This window comes from Dromiciops gliroides, chromosome 1 (genome assembly GCF_019393635.1).
Source record: "Dromiciops gliroides isolate mDroGli1 chromosome 1, mDroGli1.pri, whole genome shotgun sequence".
NCBI classification, from domain to species: Eukaryota; Metazoa; Chordata; class Mammalia; order Microbiotheria; family Microbiotheriidae; genus Dromiciops; species Dromiciops gliroides.
Genome location: NC_057861.1, coordinates 185,709,841 through 185,732,040, shown reverse-complemented (window position 1 = coordinate 185,732,040; position 22,200 = coordinate 185,709,841). Strand labels below are relative to the sequence as shown.

The 22,200-nt window shown below is 36.5% G+C and overlaps 1 long non-coding RNA gene across 2 annotated transcripts in view; it reads right to left on the bottom strand.

The window, feature by feature from the left end:
* LOC122743770 overlaps window positions 1–22,200 on the bottom strand; it is a 379,759-nt gene that overhangs the window by 245,217 nt on the left and 112,342 nt on the right. For both annotated transcript variants that reach the window (XR_006355023.1, XR_006355021.1), the window contains exon 2: window positions 12,034–12,167. This is a non-coding gene — a long non-coding RNA (uncharacterized LOC122743770). The remainder of the gene's footprint in view (window positions 1–12,033; window positions 12,168–22,200) is intronic.

The window sequence follows — 22,200 nt, the reverse complement described above, 5'->3', positions numbered from 1 at the left end:
CCCCAAGATGAGTGTGATAGGTAGGCTTAGCTACTGGCTCCTAACCTTGTTTGCAAAAGCAGTTAGATATTCTTTTTTTGGCTTCTGTTCTTTCAATCAAGTTATTTTCATTTCCTCTCTTTTTCCTCCATTAAACACCCTCTCTTTCCCCAGTGTCTGCTGAAGCACTTAGGAGATACGCATACAAATGCTACCATAGCCAGATGGATAAGCATCATCTTGGGGTGCCCATACTTCTTGGAGTAAAAACTCGAGAAACAATACAGGAATGCGAGTCCCACAAGTCTGTGAGACATAGCAGGTGGCATTTTTGAAAGCAAAATTGCACTTCAATAGATGGGTAAATTAGGGTCTACTCATAATACTTGACACTGGAACAAAGTGACTATCCTAATATCCCCTTTTCTATTATCTACATTATGGAAAACCAGAAAGATGACAGCAAAGCAAGGAAAAAGCTTTAAAAAAATGTTTAAGCATTTTGCAAAATCAACACTCCATTTCCAGTTAGTTTTATATGATTTTAATGTAACTGAACACACTTTCCAAGAATGCTAATAAGTAGGTTACTATGAATGCTCAAAATAAACTATTTAATATCTAACATTCACGTTAATTTGTCAGTCTCATCATCTTTGGACAAAGAGCTTTGTACTTGTGTGTGTGTGTGTGTGTGTGTGTGTGTGTATCTATCAATGTATATATGCATTTCTTGGGGACACAGGATACCCTGAAGGTTTTGTGGGCCTATAACTCATTAGTCAACATAATAAAAGCTAGGTTATACTCTTTTCTCCCAGAATAGAATCTCTTTCAAGGCAATTTCATCTGGGAACTCATCTGAATTGCTACAATTCCTGAAGTCCCAAAAGGATTTCATTATGAGGGTGTTCTCTTTCCATATACCTATAAGGCAGTCCTATAGTAGAGACCCTAAGGACACCATTATATGGAAGCACCAATTCCTCATAAGGAAACAACAGCTAAGTGATACAGTCTCTCCATACTATTTCTAATTGCTTTCAATTATCTAAAAAAATTATAGCTTTTATAGCATAATATTTTATACATATGCCCCAAAATGTCAAAGATACTATCCTAATATCATGGCAAATATGGGAAGAGGGTCACTTCAAAAGGGCATCAGCTTCATGTGGGAATGCATTTTAGTTCCTTGGGGAAAATAGGGGAGTACAAAAAAATTTTATCAGTTGAAACCATGTGAACTTTAGTTTGTCTACTTGGCCTATAAAGGCAGAAGTCCAATATCAACTAAAAGATTATCTTAAGTGAAATATAAATTTTAAATTGAAAGCATGAATTATGAAACTATGAATTTGTTAAATGAAATAGTGTTAAAAATATTTCCCAACATAAAGATCATTTTTCTAACAATCAAGCCAGAAGACCTAATCACATTATGCTAAAATCTAATATAGGTCCTGAACACATCTTCAACTTCAATATGTCCAAAGCAGAATTCATTATTTTTTTCACCCTACCCTGGCCCCCCAAAATTTTACCCCTATTTCAAAATTTCCTATTTTTGTTGAAAGCATCATTATTCTTCCTTTCTCTCAGGTTTATAACTTTGGGATTATACTCTGCTTTTTCACTCTCCTCCATCGCATATTTTCAGTCAGTTGCCAAATCTTTCCATTTCTACCTCCACAAACAGCTGGGTTGCATAGTGGATAGAATGCTGAATTTGGAGTTTGGAAGATTTTAGTTCAAATCCTGCCTCAGATACTTACTTAGCTTTGGACAAGTACCTTAACTTCTGTCTGCCTAAATTTTCTTATCTGTAAAATGGGGTTAATAATAACACCTACTTCAAAGGGTTGTTGTGAAATCAAATAACATATGTAAAGCACACTGCAAACCTTAAAGTACTATATAAATTCTTCCCTGTTCCTTCCTTTATTAAAACCATGGCTCTACTGCTATCTCATCATTAAACTTTCAGTACAACATGAGGCCTTCTTCACCATGGACCATCCTACCACACTTGTGGCCTGCTCACTAAAGTCAACTCAGCAAACATGTATTAAGGGCCTTCTATGTGCCAAGCACTGTGTTAAGTGTTGGGTATTCAAAAACAAAGAAAATCCCTGCCTTCAAGGAACCTCACTAAGCTCCTTCTTTAAATAGAGGTCCTAGAGCCCATGGCCCTGCCTTTTATTCAGTGGCTGAGGGCACCGAAGAGATGGGATTGCCAGTGAATACCAGACAGATTCAAGGAAGACATGATGGACATTTTCAATGAAGTCCAATAGCAATATGTTGTCATTCAGTCACGTCTCCTTTTGGAGTTTTCTTGGCAAAGATACTGGAGTAGTTTGTCATTTCCTTCTCTAGTGGATTTAGGCTAAGCTTGCTCAGGGTCACACAGCTAGTAATTGTCTAAGGCCAAATTTGAACTCGGGTCTTCCTGACTCCTGACCCAGCCCTCTATGCATTGAGCCATGTAGCTGACTCAAAAGCAGTATATCTGGTAGAAAATGGGGAAATGCCCATGCTAGAATATATCTCCATAGAATTTTCCCACTCATTCCCATTGGTTTCTCCTGGAGTTTCTACTTTGTGGACAAATCCAAGACTGGCCTCCTTTCCTTTCAGTCCCTTATCCTTGACTTTCTGGATGTCAAACCATATCCCTATGCTTTATACCATTGTTTTTACCCATTCCACCCTATCCCCAGCTTTTCAGCTCCCTTAGCACAGTGCCTGGCACATAACACTTAATAAGTTCTTCCCCAGACTTCAGGGTATGGAGCCAAGATGGCAGAGTAGAAGAAGCACTCAGCTGAGCTTTCCCAACATAGCCCTCCGAACAAGCTAAAATAATGTCTCAAACCTCTGGAGTGGCAGAGCCAACAGAAGATTGGAGTGAGATATTCTTCCAGCCCAAGACAACTCAGGAATTCTGTAAAATAGATTAGTGCTAAGGAGTTAGAGGCTGGCCCATGTTGATTAAAAAACACTGGTAAGAGCAGGAGGTAGTGATATAAGCAGAATAGCTTTGGGAGCTCTCAAGCCAGAAACAGTAAGGGGACCTAGAAACTGGTCAGAAAGAGATTAAAGGCCACTCCTGCATGTAGCACTGGCCACAGGCCCAGATGTTGTTTGACAACTCCATTGCCCATACCCACTTCTGGGGTTCAAGGGTACAAAGGAGCACTTTCAGTCAAATTGGGATGGAAGCCGTGAGGGGAAGTATCACCACTGGTCTCAAGGGAACAAGAATCCTGAGCAATAGCATTGTATCTGGTCTCAAGGAAGCAGGAGTCCTGAGAAACAGAACTGATTAAAATTCCAAGGGATCAGTGATCCTTCCTGAGTAATAACTAGATCACAGACTATGATAGCAGTAACCACTCTCTCTCCAGATCATAGCACCTGAAAAGTACCAAAAATTTACAAACCCTCAAAATCAGCTTTGAAAATAGCAATGTGAAAAATCCTGAAGTTTGAGAAAGTGCCCTTCCCCACCCAAGGCTGAGAAGAGTGCCCAATGGTAATATAAAGTTCAAAATAAAGAAATGAGGTGGGAAAATAAGCAAACAATAAAAAAAGAACCTGACCATAAAAAGCTACTATGGTGACAGGGAAGAGAATGATACAAACTCAGAAGACAATAAAGTCAAAATATCTACAAGCAAAGTCTCAAAGAAAAATGTGAACTGGAAAAAACCACAAGAATACATAAATGAAATGAGTGCTAGAGGAGAAAATAGATAAAGAAATCATAGCAAAAGAAGAAAATATTAAAAGACAATTAACAGCTTAGTAAAAGAGGCACAAAAAATACCAAAGAAAATAACACCTAAAAAACCAGAATTGACCAAATGGCAAAAGTTACAAAAATTCACTGACATAAACACCTTAAAACAGAACTTACTAAAGGGATAAAGAGGTACAAAAACTCACTAAAGAAATCATTCCATAAAAATTAAAATTGGACAAATGGAAGCTAATGACTCTGTGAGACATCAAGAAACAATAAAAAAGTCTAAAGACTGAAAAATGGCAGAAAATGTGAAATATCTCAACAGAAAACAATTAACCTGGAAAATAGATCAAGCAGAAATAATTTAAGAATTATTAGACTAAGTGAAAGCTATGATTAAAGAAAAAGCCTAGACATATTTTAAGAAATTATTCAAGGAAAACTGTTCTAAGTATCCTGAAGAGTAAAAAACAAAATTGAAAGAATGCACCAATCACTGTCTGAAAAAGATCCCAAAATGAAAATTCTGAGGAATATTATATCCAAATTCCAGAGCTTACAGGGCAAAAATAAAATACTTCAAGCAGTCAGATAAAACATCAAATTATTCAAATACTATGGGACCACTGTCAGGCTCATAGCTACCATGTTAAACGAGTGGAGGGCTTGGAATATGATATTCCATAAGGCAAAACAGAATAAACCTTAAAGGGAAAAAAATGATTCAATAAAATAGAAGATTATTTTAATAAAACAGAAGACTTTCAAACATTACTGATGAAAAGACCAAAACTGAATAGAAAATTTGACTTTCAAATACAAGATTCAAAGAGAAACATAAAAAGGTAAACATGAAAGACAAATTATAAAGGACTCAATAAGGTCAAAATGTTCACCTTTTTATATGGGAAAGTGTTACATGTAACTTCTTTTTTTTGTTTTGTTTTGTTTTTAGTGAGGCAATTGGGGTTAAGTGACTTGCCCAGGGTCACACAGCTAGTAAGTGTTGTGTCTGAGGCCGGATTTGAACTCAGGAACTCCTGAATCCAGGGCCAGTGCTTTATCCACTGTGCCACCTAGCCGCCCCTACATGTAACTTCTAAAAACTTTATTATTATCAGGGCAGTTAAAAGGATTCTACATGGAAAGATGGTGTGAGAATGAGTTAATTACATTGGGATGAAGTAAAAATGGATAGGTAAGAAAGAAGGGTGATCTGAGAGAAGGGAGAGGAAGAATGAATGACATTATTGCAGACAAAAGAAGCACACAAGGAATAGCTCTTACCTTGAAGGGGGAAATGGAAGTGGGGAAAGCAATATGTAAAACTCACACCTAAATTGATTCAAAGAGGGAAAATACAAATACATATTCAATTGGTAATAAAAATCTACCTTAACCAACAGGGAAGTAGGAGAGGAAGGGGATAAGAGAAAAGGGATGGGGGACAAAAGGGAGGAAAAATAAAAGAGGTAGTGGTCAGAAGGAAAAAAAATTTGATTTTTTAATTTATTTTAATTTTTCTCCATTACATGTAAAGATATTTTTTGAGATCCAAATTTTTCTCCCACCCTCCCTTCCCTTCCTGCTCCCAAAGCCAGTAAGCAGTTTGACATAGGTTATACATGGAAAACAGATTTTAGAGGAGAGAGTGTGGGAGGGAGGGAAGTGGAAAGAGAGAGAGAGAGAGAGAGAGAGAGAGAGAGAGAGAGAGAGAGAGAGAGGGGGGAAAATAGGACAAAGGGAAATATACAGTTAGTAGTATTCATAACTGTGGTTGTGAATGGGATGAACTCACCCATAAAATGGAAGAAGAAAGCAGAATGGAATATAAACCAGAATCCAAAAAAATGTTGTTTACAAGAGACACACTTTCCCACACAGTGTTAAAATAAGGGACTAGAGCAGAATCCATTATACTTCTACTGAAATTAAAAAAAAAAAGGAAAGGATAGCAAAAGTAGACCTAATTAAAAGGAAAAAGTAGTGAAACTACATCTTGCTAAAAGGAATCATAGACAACAAAGTAATATATCAATAATAAACATATACGTACTGACTGACATCGCATCCAAATTCTAAAAGAAAATGTTAAATGAATTACAGGAGTGAATAGACAGTAAAGTTATATTAATGGGAGACCTCAAATTTCCCCCAGCACTAGACAAATCTAACTATAAAATAAGAAAGAAGTCAAGGAGATGACTAGAATCTTTGAAAAGTTAGATATGTTAGACCTCTGGAAAAAAATGAATTGAAATGGAAAGGAATCTACTTTTTTTTCAGCTATACCTGGCAGCTTCACAAAAAGTGATCATGTATTAGTGCATAAAAACATCACTATCAAATGCAGAAAAGCAAAATTATTAAATGTACCCTTTTCAGTTAATAATGAAATAAAAATTATAATTAATAAAAGGCTTTGGAAGCATAGATTAAAAATCAATTGGAAACTAAAAAATCTAATTCTAAAGAATAAGTAGATCAAAGAACAAATCATAGAAACAACTGGCAATTTCATTAAAGATAATGAGAACAATGAGACAACATTCCAAAATTTGTGGGATGCAGCCAAAGCGATACTAATGGGAAAATATTATATCTCTAAATTCATACATCAATAAAAGAAAGAAGAGATCAATTAATTGGGCATGCAACTAAAAAACTAGAAAAAACAAATTAAAAATCCCCAATTAAACCAAAATGGAAATCCTGAAAATTAAAGGAGAGTTTAATAAAATTGAAAGTTAAAAATGATTGTGGTAATAAATAAAACTAAGACCTGAATTTATGACAAAACCAACAAAGTAGATAAACCATTGTTTGATGTATTAACAACAAAACAAAATCAAATTACTGGTTTCAAAAATGAAAAGTGTGAATGTACCACCAATGAAGGTGAAATTTTAAAAATTATGAAAAGTTACTTTGTCCACCTACATGCCAGTAAAACTGATCATCTAAGTGAAATGGATGAATATTTACAAAATATATAAACTGCCCAGATTAACAGAGGAGAAAATAAAATACTTAAATAATCTTATCTTTAAAAAAAAAATTCAACAAGCCATCCATGAGCTCTCTAAGAAAAAATCTCTGGGACCAGATAGATTTACAAGTGAATTCTACCAAACATTTAAAGAACACTTAATCCCAATACTATATAAATTATTTGAAAAAAAAATAGGCAAAGAAGGAATCCCACCAAATTCCTTTTATGACATAAATATGGTTAGGTATCAAACCTAAGCCAGGGAAAACAAAAACAGAGAAAGAAAATTATAGACCAAGTTCCTTAAAGAATATTGATGTAAACATTTTTAAATAATAGCAAGGAGATTACAGTGAAATATCCCAAAGATCTATTTATATCGAGAACGCAGGGTTGTTTCAATATTAGGGAAATTATCAGCATAATTAATGATATCAAAAAAAGAAAAATCATATGATTATATCAATAAATGCAAAAAAAACTTTGACAAAATATAATAAACATTCCTATTAAAAACACTAGAGAGCACAGGAATGAACGGAGCCTTTCTTAAAATGGTATCTATCTAAAACCAAGAGCAAGCATTGTCTGTAACAGGAATATACTTGAAGCCTCCCCAAAATAAAATCAGAGTGTGAAGCAAGTATGTCCATTATCACCACTATTATTAAAAGTGTTCTACAGAAACTAAATCAAATTTATAAGAGTGCAAGTCATTCCCCAATTGAGAAATGGTCAAAGGATATGAATAGGCAGTTTTCATATGAAAAAATCCTCCAAATCCCTACTGATTAAAGAAATGCAAATTAAAACAACTCTGAGGTACCACCTAACACCTATCAAAGTGGCTAATTTGACAAAAAAAGGAAAATAATAAATGTTGGAGAAGCTGTGGAAAAATTGGAACAGTAATACATTGTTGGTGGAGTTGTAAACTGATCCAACCATTCTGGAGAGCAATTTGGAACTATGCCCAAAGGGCTATGGAACAGTGCATACCCTTTAACCTAGTAATACCACTCCTAGGTCTGTATGCAAAGAGATCATAGAAAAGGGAAAAGGGCCCACATGTACAAATGTATTTATATCAGCTCTCTTTGTGGTGGCAAAGAAGTAGAAATCTAGGGAATGCCTATCATTTGGGGAATGGCTGAACAAGTTGTGGCATATAAATGTAATGGAATACTATTATGCAGTAAGAAATGATGAGCAGGCAGATTTCAGAAAAAAACATGGAAAGACTTAAGTGGACTGATGCTGAGTGAAGTGAACAGAACCAGGAGAACATTGTACACAGTAACAGCAACATTGTGTGATGATCAACTGTGATAGACTTGGCTCTTCTCAGCAGTGCAATGATCCAAGATAATTCCAAAGAACTCAGGATGGAAAATGTCCTTCACATCCAGAAAAAAGAACTGTGGATTCTAAATGCAGATTGAACCATGCTGTTTCTACTTTTTGGTGATTGTTGTTTTTTCTTTTTTGAGGTTTTTCCCTTTTGTTCTGAGTCTGATTTTACAATATGACTAATGCAGAAATAGACTTAATGTGATTATACATATATAAGCTATATCAGATTGCTTTCTGTCTTGGGGAGGGGGGAGGGAAGGGAGAGAGGGGGGAAAATTGGAACTAAAAATCTTATGAAAACAAATGTTGAAAACTATTTCTACATATAACTGGAAAATAATAAAATATTTTATGATTAAAAAAATAAACTGAACATGGAACAACAGCAACAACAAAATAGTGTACTAGAAATGCTAGCTATAATAATAAGACCAAAAAGAAGTGAAGGAATAAAAATAAACAATGAGGAAATAAAAGCTATCCTCTTGGCAGAGGCTATGATGGTATAATATCTGAAACAACTAACAACTTTAACAAGTTTCAGGATAGAAAATAAACCCAGATAAATCATCAGCATTTCTATATACTAACAAAACCCAGTAGCAAGAGATAGAAAGGGAAATTCCATTTAAAATATCTGTAGACAATATAAAATACTTGGGAGTCTACCTGCCAAGGCAAACTCTGAAATTATATAAACACAATCACAAAACAATTTTTACACATATAAAGACAGATCTAAACAATTTGAGAAATATTCATTGCTCATGAGTAGGCCTAGCCAATGTAAAAATGACAATTATAACTAAAGTTATTTGCTTATCCAATGCTATACAAATCAAACTACCAATGAATTATTTTATAGAGCTAGAAAAATTATTCACAAAATTAATCTGGAAGAACAAAATGTCAAGAATATCAAGGGAATCAATGATTCTTACCTCCTTCCCTTCTTTCTCTTCTTTACTTCCTTCCTTCATTTGTTCCCTCTGTCCTTCTTTCTTCCTTTTTCTTTCCTCTTTCCTTCTTCCTTTCCCTCCCTTCTTCATTTATTTGTTCCTTCATGCTGCCTGTTTTCTTCCTTTCTTTCCCTCTTCTTTCCTTCCTTCCCTTTCTTCCTTCTTTCCTTCCTTTTCTTGCTTTCTTTCAGTCCCTCTTTCCTTCCTTCTTTCCTTAACTCTCGCTTTCTTTCCTTCCCTCTTTTCTTTCTTTTCTCCATTCTTTCCTTCCTTCCCTCCCCCTTCTTTTCCTCTTTCTCTTCTTCCTTCCCTATTTCTTTTTCTTCCTTCTTTTCCTTATTTCTTTCCTCCTTCCTTTTCTTCCTTCTTTCCTTCTTTTGCAGATGAGGCAACTGAGGCACAGAGAACCCACTTAACTTTCCCAGTGTCACAGGACTAGTGTACATTTGAAGCAGAATTTTAAATCAACTGTTTTCTTTTTCAAGCCCAATACTCCATCTACTATACCATCTAACATATGGTTAGAGAATGATGGATTGATAGTATAAGCCCAATTAAGAGTATAATTAAAAAAAACACAAAACATTTATTGTTAGGTACTTTGCTAAGTAGGGGAATTAAGTGGCACAATGGATAGAGTGCTGGACTTGGAATCAGGAAGACATGAGTTTATATCTAGTCTCAAAAACTTCCTAGCTATGTCCCTGGGTAAGTCACTTAGCCTCTGTTTGCCACTGGACAAGGAAATGATCAACCATTCCAGTATCTTTGCAAAGACAATTCCATGGACAGAGGTCCACAGGGGTCAAGAAAAGTAAGACAGGCCTGAAAGGACTTAACAACAACAATTCTTCTATGCACTGGAAATACAAAAAAAAAAAAAAAAGGTAAAAACTATCCCCACCCCACCCCCAAAGGAGCTCCTGTTCTAATCAAAGAAACAGTGCAGATAATTAGGTACATACAAGAAATATTCTGAATATATGGAAAGGCATCTAAGAGGGGAGGCCAGTTTCTGGGGGGACTGGGAAAAGCTTCCTGAAAAAAGGATGATATATGCTAAGTGGTGGAGATGAGAAGGGAGTGCAATTCAGACATGGGGGGAGAGCTAGTACAAAGAAATGGATTGCCAAGTGGTAGGATCAGCAAGTAAGGCAAGGTAGGTATATAGCAGAGTAGGTAAAGAGGAAGAAAATGTAAAAAGGCTAGAAGGCTCCAGGTAATGAAAGATCTTAAAAGACAGAGGAGTGGGCAGCTAGGTGGCACAGTGGATAGAGCACCGACCCTGGAGTCAGGAGTACCTGAGTTCAAATTTGGCCTCAGACACTTAACACTTACTAGCTGTGTGACCCTGGGCAAGTCACAACCCCAATTGCATCACTAAAAAAAAAAAAAAAAAAGACAGAGGAGTTTGTATTTGAACCTAGATTTAAGAGAGGCATCTCTGGCGTTTACTCAGTAGGTAAGTGAATGTTAGATCCATGGTTTAGAAAAAATTCCAGGTGAAAGCTGATGATGGCCTGAACTAGAGTGGTATCTATGTGAATGAAATGAAGGGAACATATATGACAAATATTGTAAAGGTAAAAACAACTAGGTTTGACAATAGAATGGATATGCAGGGTGAGTAAAAGTATGACACCAAGCTTCTGAATCTGGGACACCAGGAAGATGATTAGAAGAGAGGAAGGTTTGGGGGAAAAGATGATTAATTCTATGTCTTGAATTTGAGATGCCTGCAAGACCTCTAGTTTGATATTCAAGAGGCAATTTGCAATGAATTATCTGCATCTATGAATTTAAAAAAACAAAAACTTTGTTGTATATTTGGAGGGAATAGCAAGTTGTACATGGTAGATTTACAGTTTTATGTTTTATTCTGTGAATTGAATATAAAATAATTTTTTGGTAGGGCAATGAAGGTTAAGTGACTTGCCCAGGGTCATACAGCTAGTAAGTGTCAAGTGTCTGAGGTCAAATTTGAACTCAGGACCACCTGAATCCAGGGTCAGTGCTTTATCCACTGGGCCACCTAGCTGCCACAATAAAATAATTATAAAAAAAACTCATTATGACTGAAAACCTGAGTATAGACATTTGAGTACAATAATAGCTACCATTTAGCCCTTCAAGGTTACCATAACATTTTATTTTCATAATCTCCCTTGATACTCACATTAGTCCTATGAGGTAAATGCTAGGGATGTTAATTATTACACTCATTTTTCAGGTAAGGAAACAAATGTTCAGAGCTGTAGCTATCTAAAACAGAATTGGAACCAAGGACTTCCTGGTACCAAGTACACCATCCTGTCCATTATACCACACTGCTTTGACAATTATCACCCACTTATTTGAATAATGTTAAAAGCTCTGTTGTCACCTGACATCATTTAAATTACAGGGGCCCCTCAAACTCTAAAGACTCATTCACATACTTTATAAAGTGGTTTGGGAAGGATTTACATAGAAAAGAGAAAGACTTTTTTACCACAATGGGAAAGAGCACCAGATAAAGTATTTCTAAACTGAAATAAAATATTTCTAAATAGACATGAAATGAGCTAATAATGGTCAACTAATAGTTCTTGGTAGCTTCTGGCAGAATAGCATTATAGCATTTGTCATGATGACAACTAAGACAGCCTGAGAAAACAAACCGGTTCAGGGAACAATCTATAATTAGTTTTCCTAGCTTCTTTGATATCCACAACAACAGAAAGATATTAAGAAACAAATAAGCACAGAAAGAAGAGCTGTAGAAAGTCAACTGAGTACATGTTTTGATTGCATTGGAAACTGTCCTGTTTATGGAAATCTTTGGGTAACTAAAAGAGGAAAATTCTGAAGGTTGCTGCCACTTGCAATTAAAGGGTGTGTTAAGAGTATAAAAAGTTGTATTTTTACTAGAAACCTTCAGAGTTTTATCTTCCTGTTTTGACTACAAGCCTCCTGACGAAGAGCCTGAGGTGTTATAAATTATCCCATTACTCACTCACCTCAGGTATCCCTGCTGGATGGAGCAGGAAGGAAGTAAATCTTGGAGTCCTGCACTTATATCCTTTAATCACATACACGCCTGCCCTTCAAAGTAGTAAATCATTGTCTTTTCCTGGTCTGCCATGATTCATGCCTGAAACAGAGAGGAGAGGAGACAAGCTCTCAGAAATGTTATACCAAAGGAAAAATAACTTAACATGTTTTTCAATAATCATTAGGTACACAAATGCTACATGGTTTTTTTTTTCAAGCTGGCATTGTGGGTAAGTATATTATTCTAAGGGCCAATAGTCCATGCTACAGAGGTACTCTATAGAATGTTGCCTTGCAAACACTAGACATTTCCAGAATCAATGCTCTTTTTAAACTCCATTGAAGCTTAACAACTTTATCAAACTAGAAAACTTGGGGATATCTTCAATTAGCAGAATTGGCCTATCTTCTTATAAACATCACTAGGCAGAAATATTAGTAATCATGTGTTTTAAGATGGGATCCAAGTCTTTAAAATACTGCATCAAAATTACACATAAAAAAGGGTTAAGAACCATAGTGAACCAGAGAAATACATCTCTGAAAAATTATCCCGAGAGTCACCAGTCTTCTATGATTTATGATACATGGATATGTGTGCTTAATATAGATCAATCAATTAAAAAAACATTTATTTAGTTCCTCCTATGTTTCAGGCACTGTGGTTAGGCACTTGGGGGTACAAAGACAAAAGTGAAACCTATCCTCAAGAAGATTACAATCTAATTTGTACATATATATGTCTATACAAAATAGATCTAACACCATTCTATGGGGTTTGAGGAAGGGAGAATCTGCAAAGGCTTTTTTTATAAGTCACTATGATTAGCAATAGTCAATGAAAAGCTGAAAGACAATCAGTCAACTAGCATTTATTAAATGCCTATTGTATGCTAAGCACTGAGGATACAAAGAAAGGAAAAACACAGTCCAGCTCTCAAGAAGCTCATGGTATCATGAGAGAGAAAACATGCTAATGTCTAAGTTCAAACAAGACATAGGAAATAATGGGGGTAGTCTCAGAAAATAAGGAGGACTGGGAAAGGCTTCCTGCATAATGTAGGACTTTAATTGAGACTTGAAGGAAATTAGAGAGACCAGGAGGTAGAAATGAGGAGGAAGAGTATTCCATGAGGGACAGCCAGTGAAAAGCTCAGATTTTGGAGAAATAAAATGTTTTATTTGAGGAACTGAAAGAAGACCAGTGTTACAGGATCACAGAACATATTAAGGGGATTAGGTTGTAAGACTGGAAAGGTAGGAAGGGACCAGGTTATGAAGGGTTTTAAAAAAACAAATAGGATTTTGTATTTTAACCTAGAGGTAATAGGAAGCCACTGGAGTTTATTAAATGGTGATGGGCAGGGAGGTGGCAGGCAGGGGGAAGAGTCAGATCTTTATTTTAGGAAAATCATAATAGACTGAGATTAAACCCTCTGTTTTGGTTACATAGGCATACATTCAAAATGTTTGCTGTTTTATGTGGATGGAAATTTTCTTCTCCCTGTGTGGATTTTCCCTCTCAATACCCAAAACACTAACTGTCTGGCTTCCATTTGTCTTGTCTGGCCAAAAGAGAAATGCATACTCAGTGGTTTTAGCCACATTTAAATATCGATAGTTGTAGAGATAAGAACAGCTCCTAGGTCTTGCAAAGCAGATGCCCAAAGCTAAAGGAACAAGGCCAAGTGACAGAAAAGACTTCCTGCAAATTTTACTAAATTTTTCTGTTGAGTTTGCACCATAACTATCAGCTGCTTTTCAAAACTGCCAATTGGCTTCATCAGATTTTATATCAGATCAATAACAATAATAACTATGCCATGGTCTTCCAGCTACAAGATTGGTGAGATTGATGACTGACTGCTAATGAGTACTGTGGTCACATGGTTTATTTTTTTGTATTTACCTCTTTGACCTTAACTTTATTTCATTCCAGGGGATGGAAACTAGTTCATCTTGGACTGAGAGATGCATTATGAAAAGCTTTCAACAAGGACCAATCCAGGCCGTCTCAATGTTTATATCAAGGACCTTTTCAGCAAAATGACCACAATACAACACCAGATTCAAAAATGGCTGAGAAATGTCATTTGGAAAATGTGATAGAACAAACAGACAGAGCATCTGGGAATATGAATATGATTATAGAACATTTAAAAAGAAAACTACTGTTCTCCATTTAGATACTACAATACAATTATTAACAGGGGCTAGGGTGGGGGCGGGGCAGGGAATAATTACTCTCCTGTTTTAACAATGTTGTGTTCCATATGGGTTTTAAAAGGCTTCAAATATAAGTGTGTGTCTATGTTTAAGGAGTCATAGCTCTTTTAAAGAATGTAAGGAATTACAGCTGTGAGTTCAAATATCTAGGAAGGAATCTGTTATCTAGACTTCTTTAGTGATGCATTAAAATGAAAGAATGTTTTTTGGCTTACCAGTTGTGCTCTGGAAATAGAGTAGAAATAAAATCTTAACTTGAATATGTATACACACACACACATATATGTATGTATATTATAAAATCATCCACATATATTGTATATACATATAGAAATGTTCCCTAGTAAGCCTATGTTTGACATCTAGATGACAGCACATGAATATAACACATTACCTTTTCTCACTGTTAATCATGAGTCCATCGTGATATGAGTCCCACTGTAAAATATGAGTCTTATGCTACTCAAGCCCAACAGTGCTATGAATTATTTTTTAAGGGGCAGATTTTTTTTAAACATAATAGTCTTGTTTATTACCACCAACTGTAAAATCTATATGAATGGAAGGAAACTACAGTCAACATTCCCCTAGCTATCACCAGGATTGGCAGCAAATTTCCCAAGACTCTAAGAACAATGCAATATAAGCCACAGATGACCATGCTTATCAGATATAATATGTCCAAAGATTAAGTCACAGCTGCATATGCTTGAATCATATCCCAAGTTCGCTTAAATAGAAATTCAAGGAAGCATTTTAGCTTTTAAAAAAAAAAGTCTATGTCAGACAAATAGGTCTATGTCAGACAAAAATGCTCCTTCAGAAATCTCAGGGATTTGTGCTATCCTCAAGCGGTGAATACAAATTTCTAATGTTCTCAATACAGTACTAATGTAGACTAGTGATTGCTCATCTTTTATCTCTATGGAGAGCCTGAGGAGCCCAGGAAATGATTCAAAGAAGGAGAAGGAACAGAAATCATGAGCCTTTCAACTGGGAATGAAACTGTCCTCTATCTCCAAGGTATAGAGGACATCAGGAAGCTGACTTGCCCTGATCTTCCCTTTGTTCTAATCTTGTAAGCTTCCAGAGGGGAGTAGCATGGGATGTAGGGAAGTCAGCAGATGGTGGGTACTTGAGAGAAGAAAGAATTCCTCCTTTTCCTCTCACCAGAAACACTTGATGAGAGCAAGTGGTAGAAATGTACAGGAGAGTTAGACACAAGTCCTGAGAAGACAGATGCTAAAAGTACTTTCCTAGTCCAAGAAACAATTAGGACACTGATAGATTTCCTGCAGAAGCACATGACACAAGCTGACATAGTCCAAAATGGGAAGTTCACAGACAATGCTCCTGAACCTCAATATCCTGTGTAGAGGAGGGAGAATTCTTTGTTCCTGAGATTCATGGTCCCCGATCTTAACCTTCTTAAAGAAGATGATTTTCTCCAGACTTGGGGATCGGCTTTATGGATGTCCTCAAGCTTGAGAGTTCCCACATTTGAAAACATTCACATCCATATCCAAATGTTCAGAAATCTAAAATCTGGAGAAAGAAGACAAATACCTAAATGCCAAGCTGCATCCTTCTTGAGAAAGGAGAGGTTCATCCACATAAGTACTGAATAGTATCCAGCCTTGGAGAAAGAAAAGCTTAGCTCATGAATGATCACTACACCTGAAGGGCTAAAGCCAAGTCAGGGATGCTGGAGAGGCCAGAGAAAGGCCTTTGCCACTAACTCTCATGGTGAGTTATTTAGAAAGTGTGAGTCCCAAAAGAAGGGGTACTACAATTTAGGAGCTTCAAAAAATTTCTTTTCCTACATAATCCAGGACCTCAATGGGTTCCCTGTGGTGTTAAAGGGTCAATTATTAAAATATTAGGATTACCTATGTGTGACAATTAAAAAGGTTCAAGAGACATAGTTTCTGGGTAATTCAATCATTTTATTAATAAGGTCAGCAAGTTATTAATAAAAGGATGGTCATTTGACTCTCTCTTTTAGACCAAAGACCATCATGGCTATCCACTCAGGGCTCATATGTCCTTTTGGAAGAAGAGTAGCAATTAATTCTGATTGGTTAAAACAGTGGGAGGTGGGCTATATTAAATGAGGGACTGAGAGTGACATCATGTAACCCATGGACAGATGAACTATCTCTGTACCCAGACCACCCCTAGCCTTGGGCCATCTATTCAAAGAATGTATGCCCCACCCAAGCCTGAGCAGAATAGCTGTCCTATCAGGGTGGGGTCCAAGTCTAATCTCATTAGTCCTTCAAGAGACTGAACTTTTAAAATCAGGACTTTAGGAAAAGGGGAAAACTCTAGATCTCAACAAATTATTGATTATTTATAATCATTTCCCTCTTATGCATGTCTGTGTGTATGTGTTTTACTCTATCTTTGGGGATTTGAGTATTGTATGTTTTCTCTGTTTATGTGGTCCACTGAGTTCTTTGTATCTTCCGCAATTTCTGTGAGATACAATAAGGGCTACCTTACCCAATATGCATTAATTACATTGAGTGTTACCTTGAGAGATGGGGTTACAATTTAGCAACGTTTGGACACAAGATATATGAAAGTTTTATATTTCAGAGACTATCCCAGAACAAACACTAAGGTTGTGGAATAAGAGCTAAAGACAGATCATAACCTTCTGGATTTGGCCCCTGAGGCTGAAAAAAATCCATGGGAACCCTGAATCTTTGAGGGAGTCTATACCTCTGGTGAAATTAATTGAAGGTTACTCTCAGTTAAGAACAGAAGAGGTCCATTTAGCCAAGTGATTAAGTGTATTTGGCATCCAAATTTAAAATGGAAAGAATTTTAAAATAAGTTATATTTTGTATTTTACCTTAATAGCTATAAATGAATTTTGTACATATGAACAAAAGAAACTATTTTTTTGTTTGTTTTTGGTTTTGTTTGTTTGTTTTTGCAGGGCAATGAGGGTTAAGTGACTTGCCAAGGGTCACACAGCTAGTAAGTGTCAAGTGTCTGAGGCTGGATTTGAACTCAGGCCCTCCTGAATCCAGGGCTGGTGCTTTATCCACTGTGCCACCTAGCTGCCCCCAGAAACTAATAATTTAACATGTATTGTCATAATGACATAATGACAGCTGACATTTATAGTGTACATACAAAACACTTCCATTGAGGTCATGCTGCAAATACAAAATGCTCTATTTGGCATGCAAAGCCTTTCATAACCGAGCCCCCATCCACCTTTCCAGTCTTCTTACATCTTACTCCCCAACATAGACTCTTCAATCCAGTGTCACTGGCCTCTGGGCTGTTCCACAAACTAGACACTCTATCTCTTGGCTCTGAGCATTTTGTATGGCTGTTCCCCATGCCTGGAACACTTTCCCTCTTGTACTCTGACTACTGACTTCCATGGCTTCCTTTAAGTCCTAACTAAAACCATACCTCCTACAGGAACTCTTCCCCAAACCCTCTTAATTCCATTGTTCTCCCTCTTTTAATCATTTCCTATTTATCCTGTATGTAGCCCATTTTGTATATGTTTGTTTGCATGCTGTCTCTCCCCCCCCCCCTTAGATTGTCAGCTCCTTGAGGGCCAGGATTGTCTTCTGCGTCTTAGTGCTTAGCAGAGTTTTTAATACATGTGGATTGAATTGAATGGAACTGAATTATTCTTGCCTTATAGAAAAATGGAATTAGTCTGAGATAGGTTATGTAACTACCTCAAGGCCACATCTAGTAAATAGTAGAATCAAATCCAGGTGCAAATTCCCTGCTCCTTCCATGATGTCATGCTAATTGCTAGATACATGAAGCCAGAAATAATAGAGAAAGATTAATAGCATCATCAGCATCATCTTTAGACACATTAGATTTATTGTGCTTCTCTGGAATATATAGAACTATTCTGGATACCACAGAATTACCAATTATAGCTAAGATGTAACTTTTCTCCTTCAGTTAGCTGTCTTCTAATCAAGAAATAAGATGTACTACTAGATATCCTAGAGCAGCTAGGTGACACAGTACATAAAGCATCAGCCCTTGAGTCAGGAAGACCTGAGTTCAAATCCAACATCAGACATTTACTTTGTGACCCTAGGCAAGTCATGTAGTCCTGTTTTGTGATAAAATAATGGGACCCACATTTAGATTTTAAAGAACACACTTTGCCTCAGTTTCTTCATCTGTAAAATGAACTAGAGAAGGAAATGGCAAACTATGCCAGTATCTTTACCAAGAAAACCCCAGTGGGATCACAGACTATTAAAATGACTGACCAACAAAAACTAGAAAACCCAAACAACATAAATGTACAAATAGTCAAGAAGCACTCAGATAAGCATGTAGTCACCAGAATAAGAATCTGAGTCAGCCATAAAATAACATTTTTAAAGACTCTGTTTCTGTTTCTATCTCTGTCTTCACACACACACACACACACACACAGACACACACACACACACACACACACACAGACACACACAGACACACACACACACCCCTCTACAATCAAACCAAGAGCTTTGAGTCTTGATGTTACCAAGATTTCAACCCCAACATTTGCGGTTTTCAGTACAGTGGTTTGAGAACTCATTCACATTTCTTTACATAAACAAAATATCCCAGATAATGGTCTCCTGACACTGAGGAGTCACAGCAGGGGCACTGAACTAGGCCAAGTGCTCTGCTGGTGTATTAATCTGCTAATTGTTGTTGTTGTTGTTGTTTTTTTCTCCTTACAAAGTACTTTAAGGGTTTAACAGGTGAAGATTTCCTTCTATCATATGGTTATCTGGCTGCATGCACCTTTATACATATTGTTGATTTACCAGTGAAAAGTGCTATTCCTCAAACGACCACTGGAAGAAGAGAACCAGAGGTATTTAAAATAAATTCAAAACCTATATCTTCTAATATAACATCACATATCTCAAGCATTGAATCTTACATGAGAATACCAAGAGAAACAGGGAAAGAGCCAGACAGAGAAAGAGATGGGTAAGAGGCAATTATAAAGGAATCACCAAGAATGAATATACACAAGGAAAGTATTCTCTTCATTGACTTCAGCTCTGAATGTAAACCAAAGGCAAACCTAGAAGTTTTTAACCCCAGATGTTAAAGATCACCATGAAATGCTCTTTACCAGTTAAAGAGAACTCCCTCTGGAAATTATCATAGTCTGCCCCACAGGCACTTTGTGTGAACTGCCAAAAACAGTTCAAAGTCCAGCTGCCGCCACTGTAGTTGTGAGAGATTAACCAAAAATATAGAGGGAAACTTTTAAAAAGTCTGTGGCTGGTTGGGAAACCAAAAACTCAAGGAGCAGTCGAGTTCAAATAGACTATTTCTCTATGCTAGAGCAAAAGTGTTGTCTATGTTACAACTCTAATCTCTCAACATAGGGCAATGAACAAATGAGAAAATTGAACCCGTATTGACCAGGCTTTCCACCCATCAAAGGGTGTTTATAAGTATAGTTTGCTTGCAGGAACAGAAGTCAATCAAAGCACAATTTATAGATGTTCCAGGTCCAACACCATCAAGATGACTATCCAAGAGTACATATGGGACTACACACGTAGGTAGAGTTTCATACATACATGGTTGGCATATCATTTTGCTTAAAAAAAAAAACCCATAGTATCAAAAATAAAACCAGTTATCATGTAAGAGGAAAAAATGAGAAGATAGCAAATTTAATTTAATCCTTTCCTTTGTCTTGTTTTCTTTCTACTCAACTCAATTGAAAAAGCCTTTATCAACATCCTACTATATTAAGGGTACTGCTCTCAGGCTCTCCTTCCCTTGGTTTCCCTTCCTTATATTTGGGGGCCTATGAAAGAAATTATACACATTAGTAGAATAAAAATAGAACATTTTGCTTAGATTTTGGGGTGTGTGTGTGGTAGTGCTGGGTTTTTTTTTCTAGTTTAGAGTTTGCTTTTAATCTTCTAGCTCATTTAGCCATGCACATCTAAGCTTTGTTTTAAAGATTTCTTTAGAGTTGTAACGATTGGAATAACGCCACCTGCTGGATACTTACTGTAGAGGAGTTCTGCCCATGAAGGGAACGTCTTTGAGGGCAAGACCAGGAGTCAGGAAGTGACGCGGACTAGTGGGAGGAGGAAGGAAGAGACTGGCGCTCGGTCTCACTCTCTTTCCTGAGGACGCTGGCGGAGAAGGGAGCTAGAAATGTGCTCTCCCTTTAATAGATAGGAATCTAGGCCTTTCTCTCTCTCTTTACCAAATTCTTATTCTCCTTAATAAATGCTTAAAAACCTAACTCTTGCTAAAGCTTATAATTTATTGGCGACCACTCATTAGATATTTTAGACAGTTTAGCTAGAATTTTAGCCCTTAACAGATGGCTGACCACGAAGAGGAAAGCTAACCCTCAGTCTTCTGATCTGCTGGTTGGGTAAGAAATTTCCCCTCCCTCTCCCTTTAACTGCTAAGTACTGGCGCACTGGCTGTGTTTTCCTTTAAATTTTTTCGAATGGACCTTTTAAACTCCCTAATTACCCTATTTTTGATTTTAGTCTGTTTAACCAGACAAATGGGGGATAAGATCATGTTAATGCTTTGTTTTTGTGGATTTTCTATTTTTCTTTTTATTTTTGTTAAAAGAGCCAGCAACTTACTCACACAAGGAAATATCACTCCCTCTCCCAACCATGCTTTTTCAGAGAAACCTGAAGAGATTCCTGCAGCTTTTCCCAATTCTAACACTAATTGTTGCTCTAATTTTGCATGCCTGGAGGCAATGACCCACCCTCTAGAAGTTTTTAATCCCCTAGCACCTGGAGGCAAAGTGGGGGAAGAGGAATCCAGGCCTGAGTTCAAAATCAAGTCTGATTCAAATTGCTCTGGTCCCTCCCCTCCTCTCCAAACCCCAACCTCTACTCCTCCCATGGCCAAGCCCATTGCTTCCCTGGCCCGGGAAGTCCAAAGATCTAATGCACATGCTCAACTTTCTCTAACTGCATTTGCAGCTTCAGGCTCAGCCCTTCCCCGCCCTGGCTGTGCTTTTGAGACAATCTTAGAAAACTCTTTAAATTCCAGATATGCTCGTTTTGTTCATAATTTTGCTAACCTGCTTTTGTCTTTAATTAGTAATCTTATAAAGCATTTGTATGGTGAAAAGACTGACAGACAATATAAAGGGGTTAAAGAAGAAAAACTTAAGCTGAATAAGAATGACAACCATCAACATAGTTCAAGACTCTGCTTCTTTTGCCATGGAAGGGTATATATTTTAGAGAAATGTAGAAGTAAGCAGCAAGGTATTGATATGAGTGTTGGGGATTTTAGATATCGGAATCAAAAGTGTTCTGAATTCACTCAGAGTATTAATGTCAGTTCAGAGGTTACATAGGATTTCTATGCTATTATATATACATTTTGAAATTAATGGTATGGGTTTATTTTCATAGAGATTTTCATGCTTTTGAGATTGTGTCTTATACTTAGTTTTTAAAACAAGGAGAATATTTGTAAAAGCTTTTTATAGTCATGTGATCAAGTTTATATTTTATAGTACTCTTATTAATATTAAATTCATATTCATTTAGATTTCCCTAGTTTGAATTTCATTGTCTTTTATTATTCCACGTGTATTTTCTTCTATTCATTCATCTATCTAATTTTGAAACATGGTTTTGATTTCATAATACAATGTTAATTCTAGGAGTATTGTGCTCCCATATTCTGAGTTGTTTGTTTTTGTTATTTTTTCTCAACTGATTATTTGATCAAACTCTTTAAAGCATTTCCTTGGCAAATTGGTTGCCATGGCAAGTGTAAATTGATTCTAGAAGTATTATTTTTGATAAGCATATTCCAAAAAAAAAAAAGAGGGGAACATTTGTAAAAGTTTTCTTTTTTTCAAAAAAAAAGTTTTCTTTGAGATT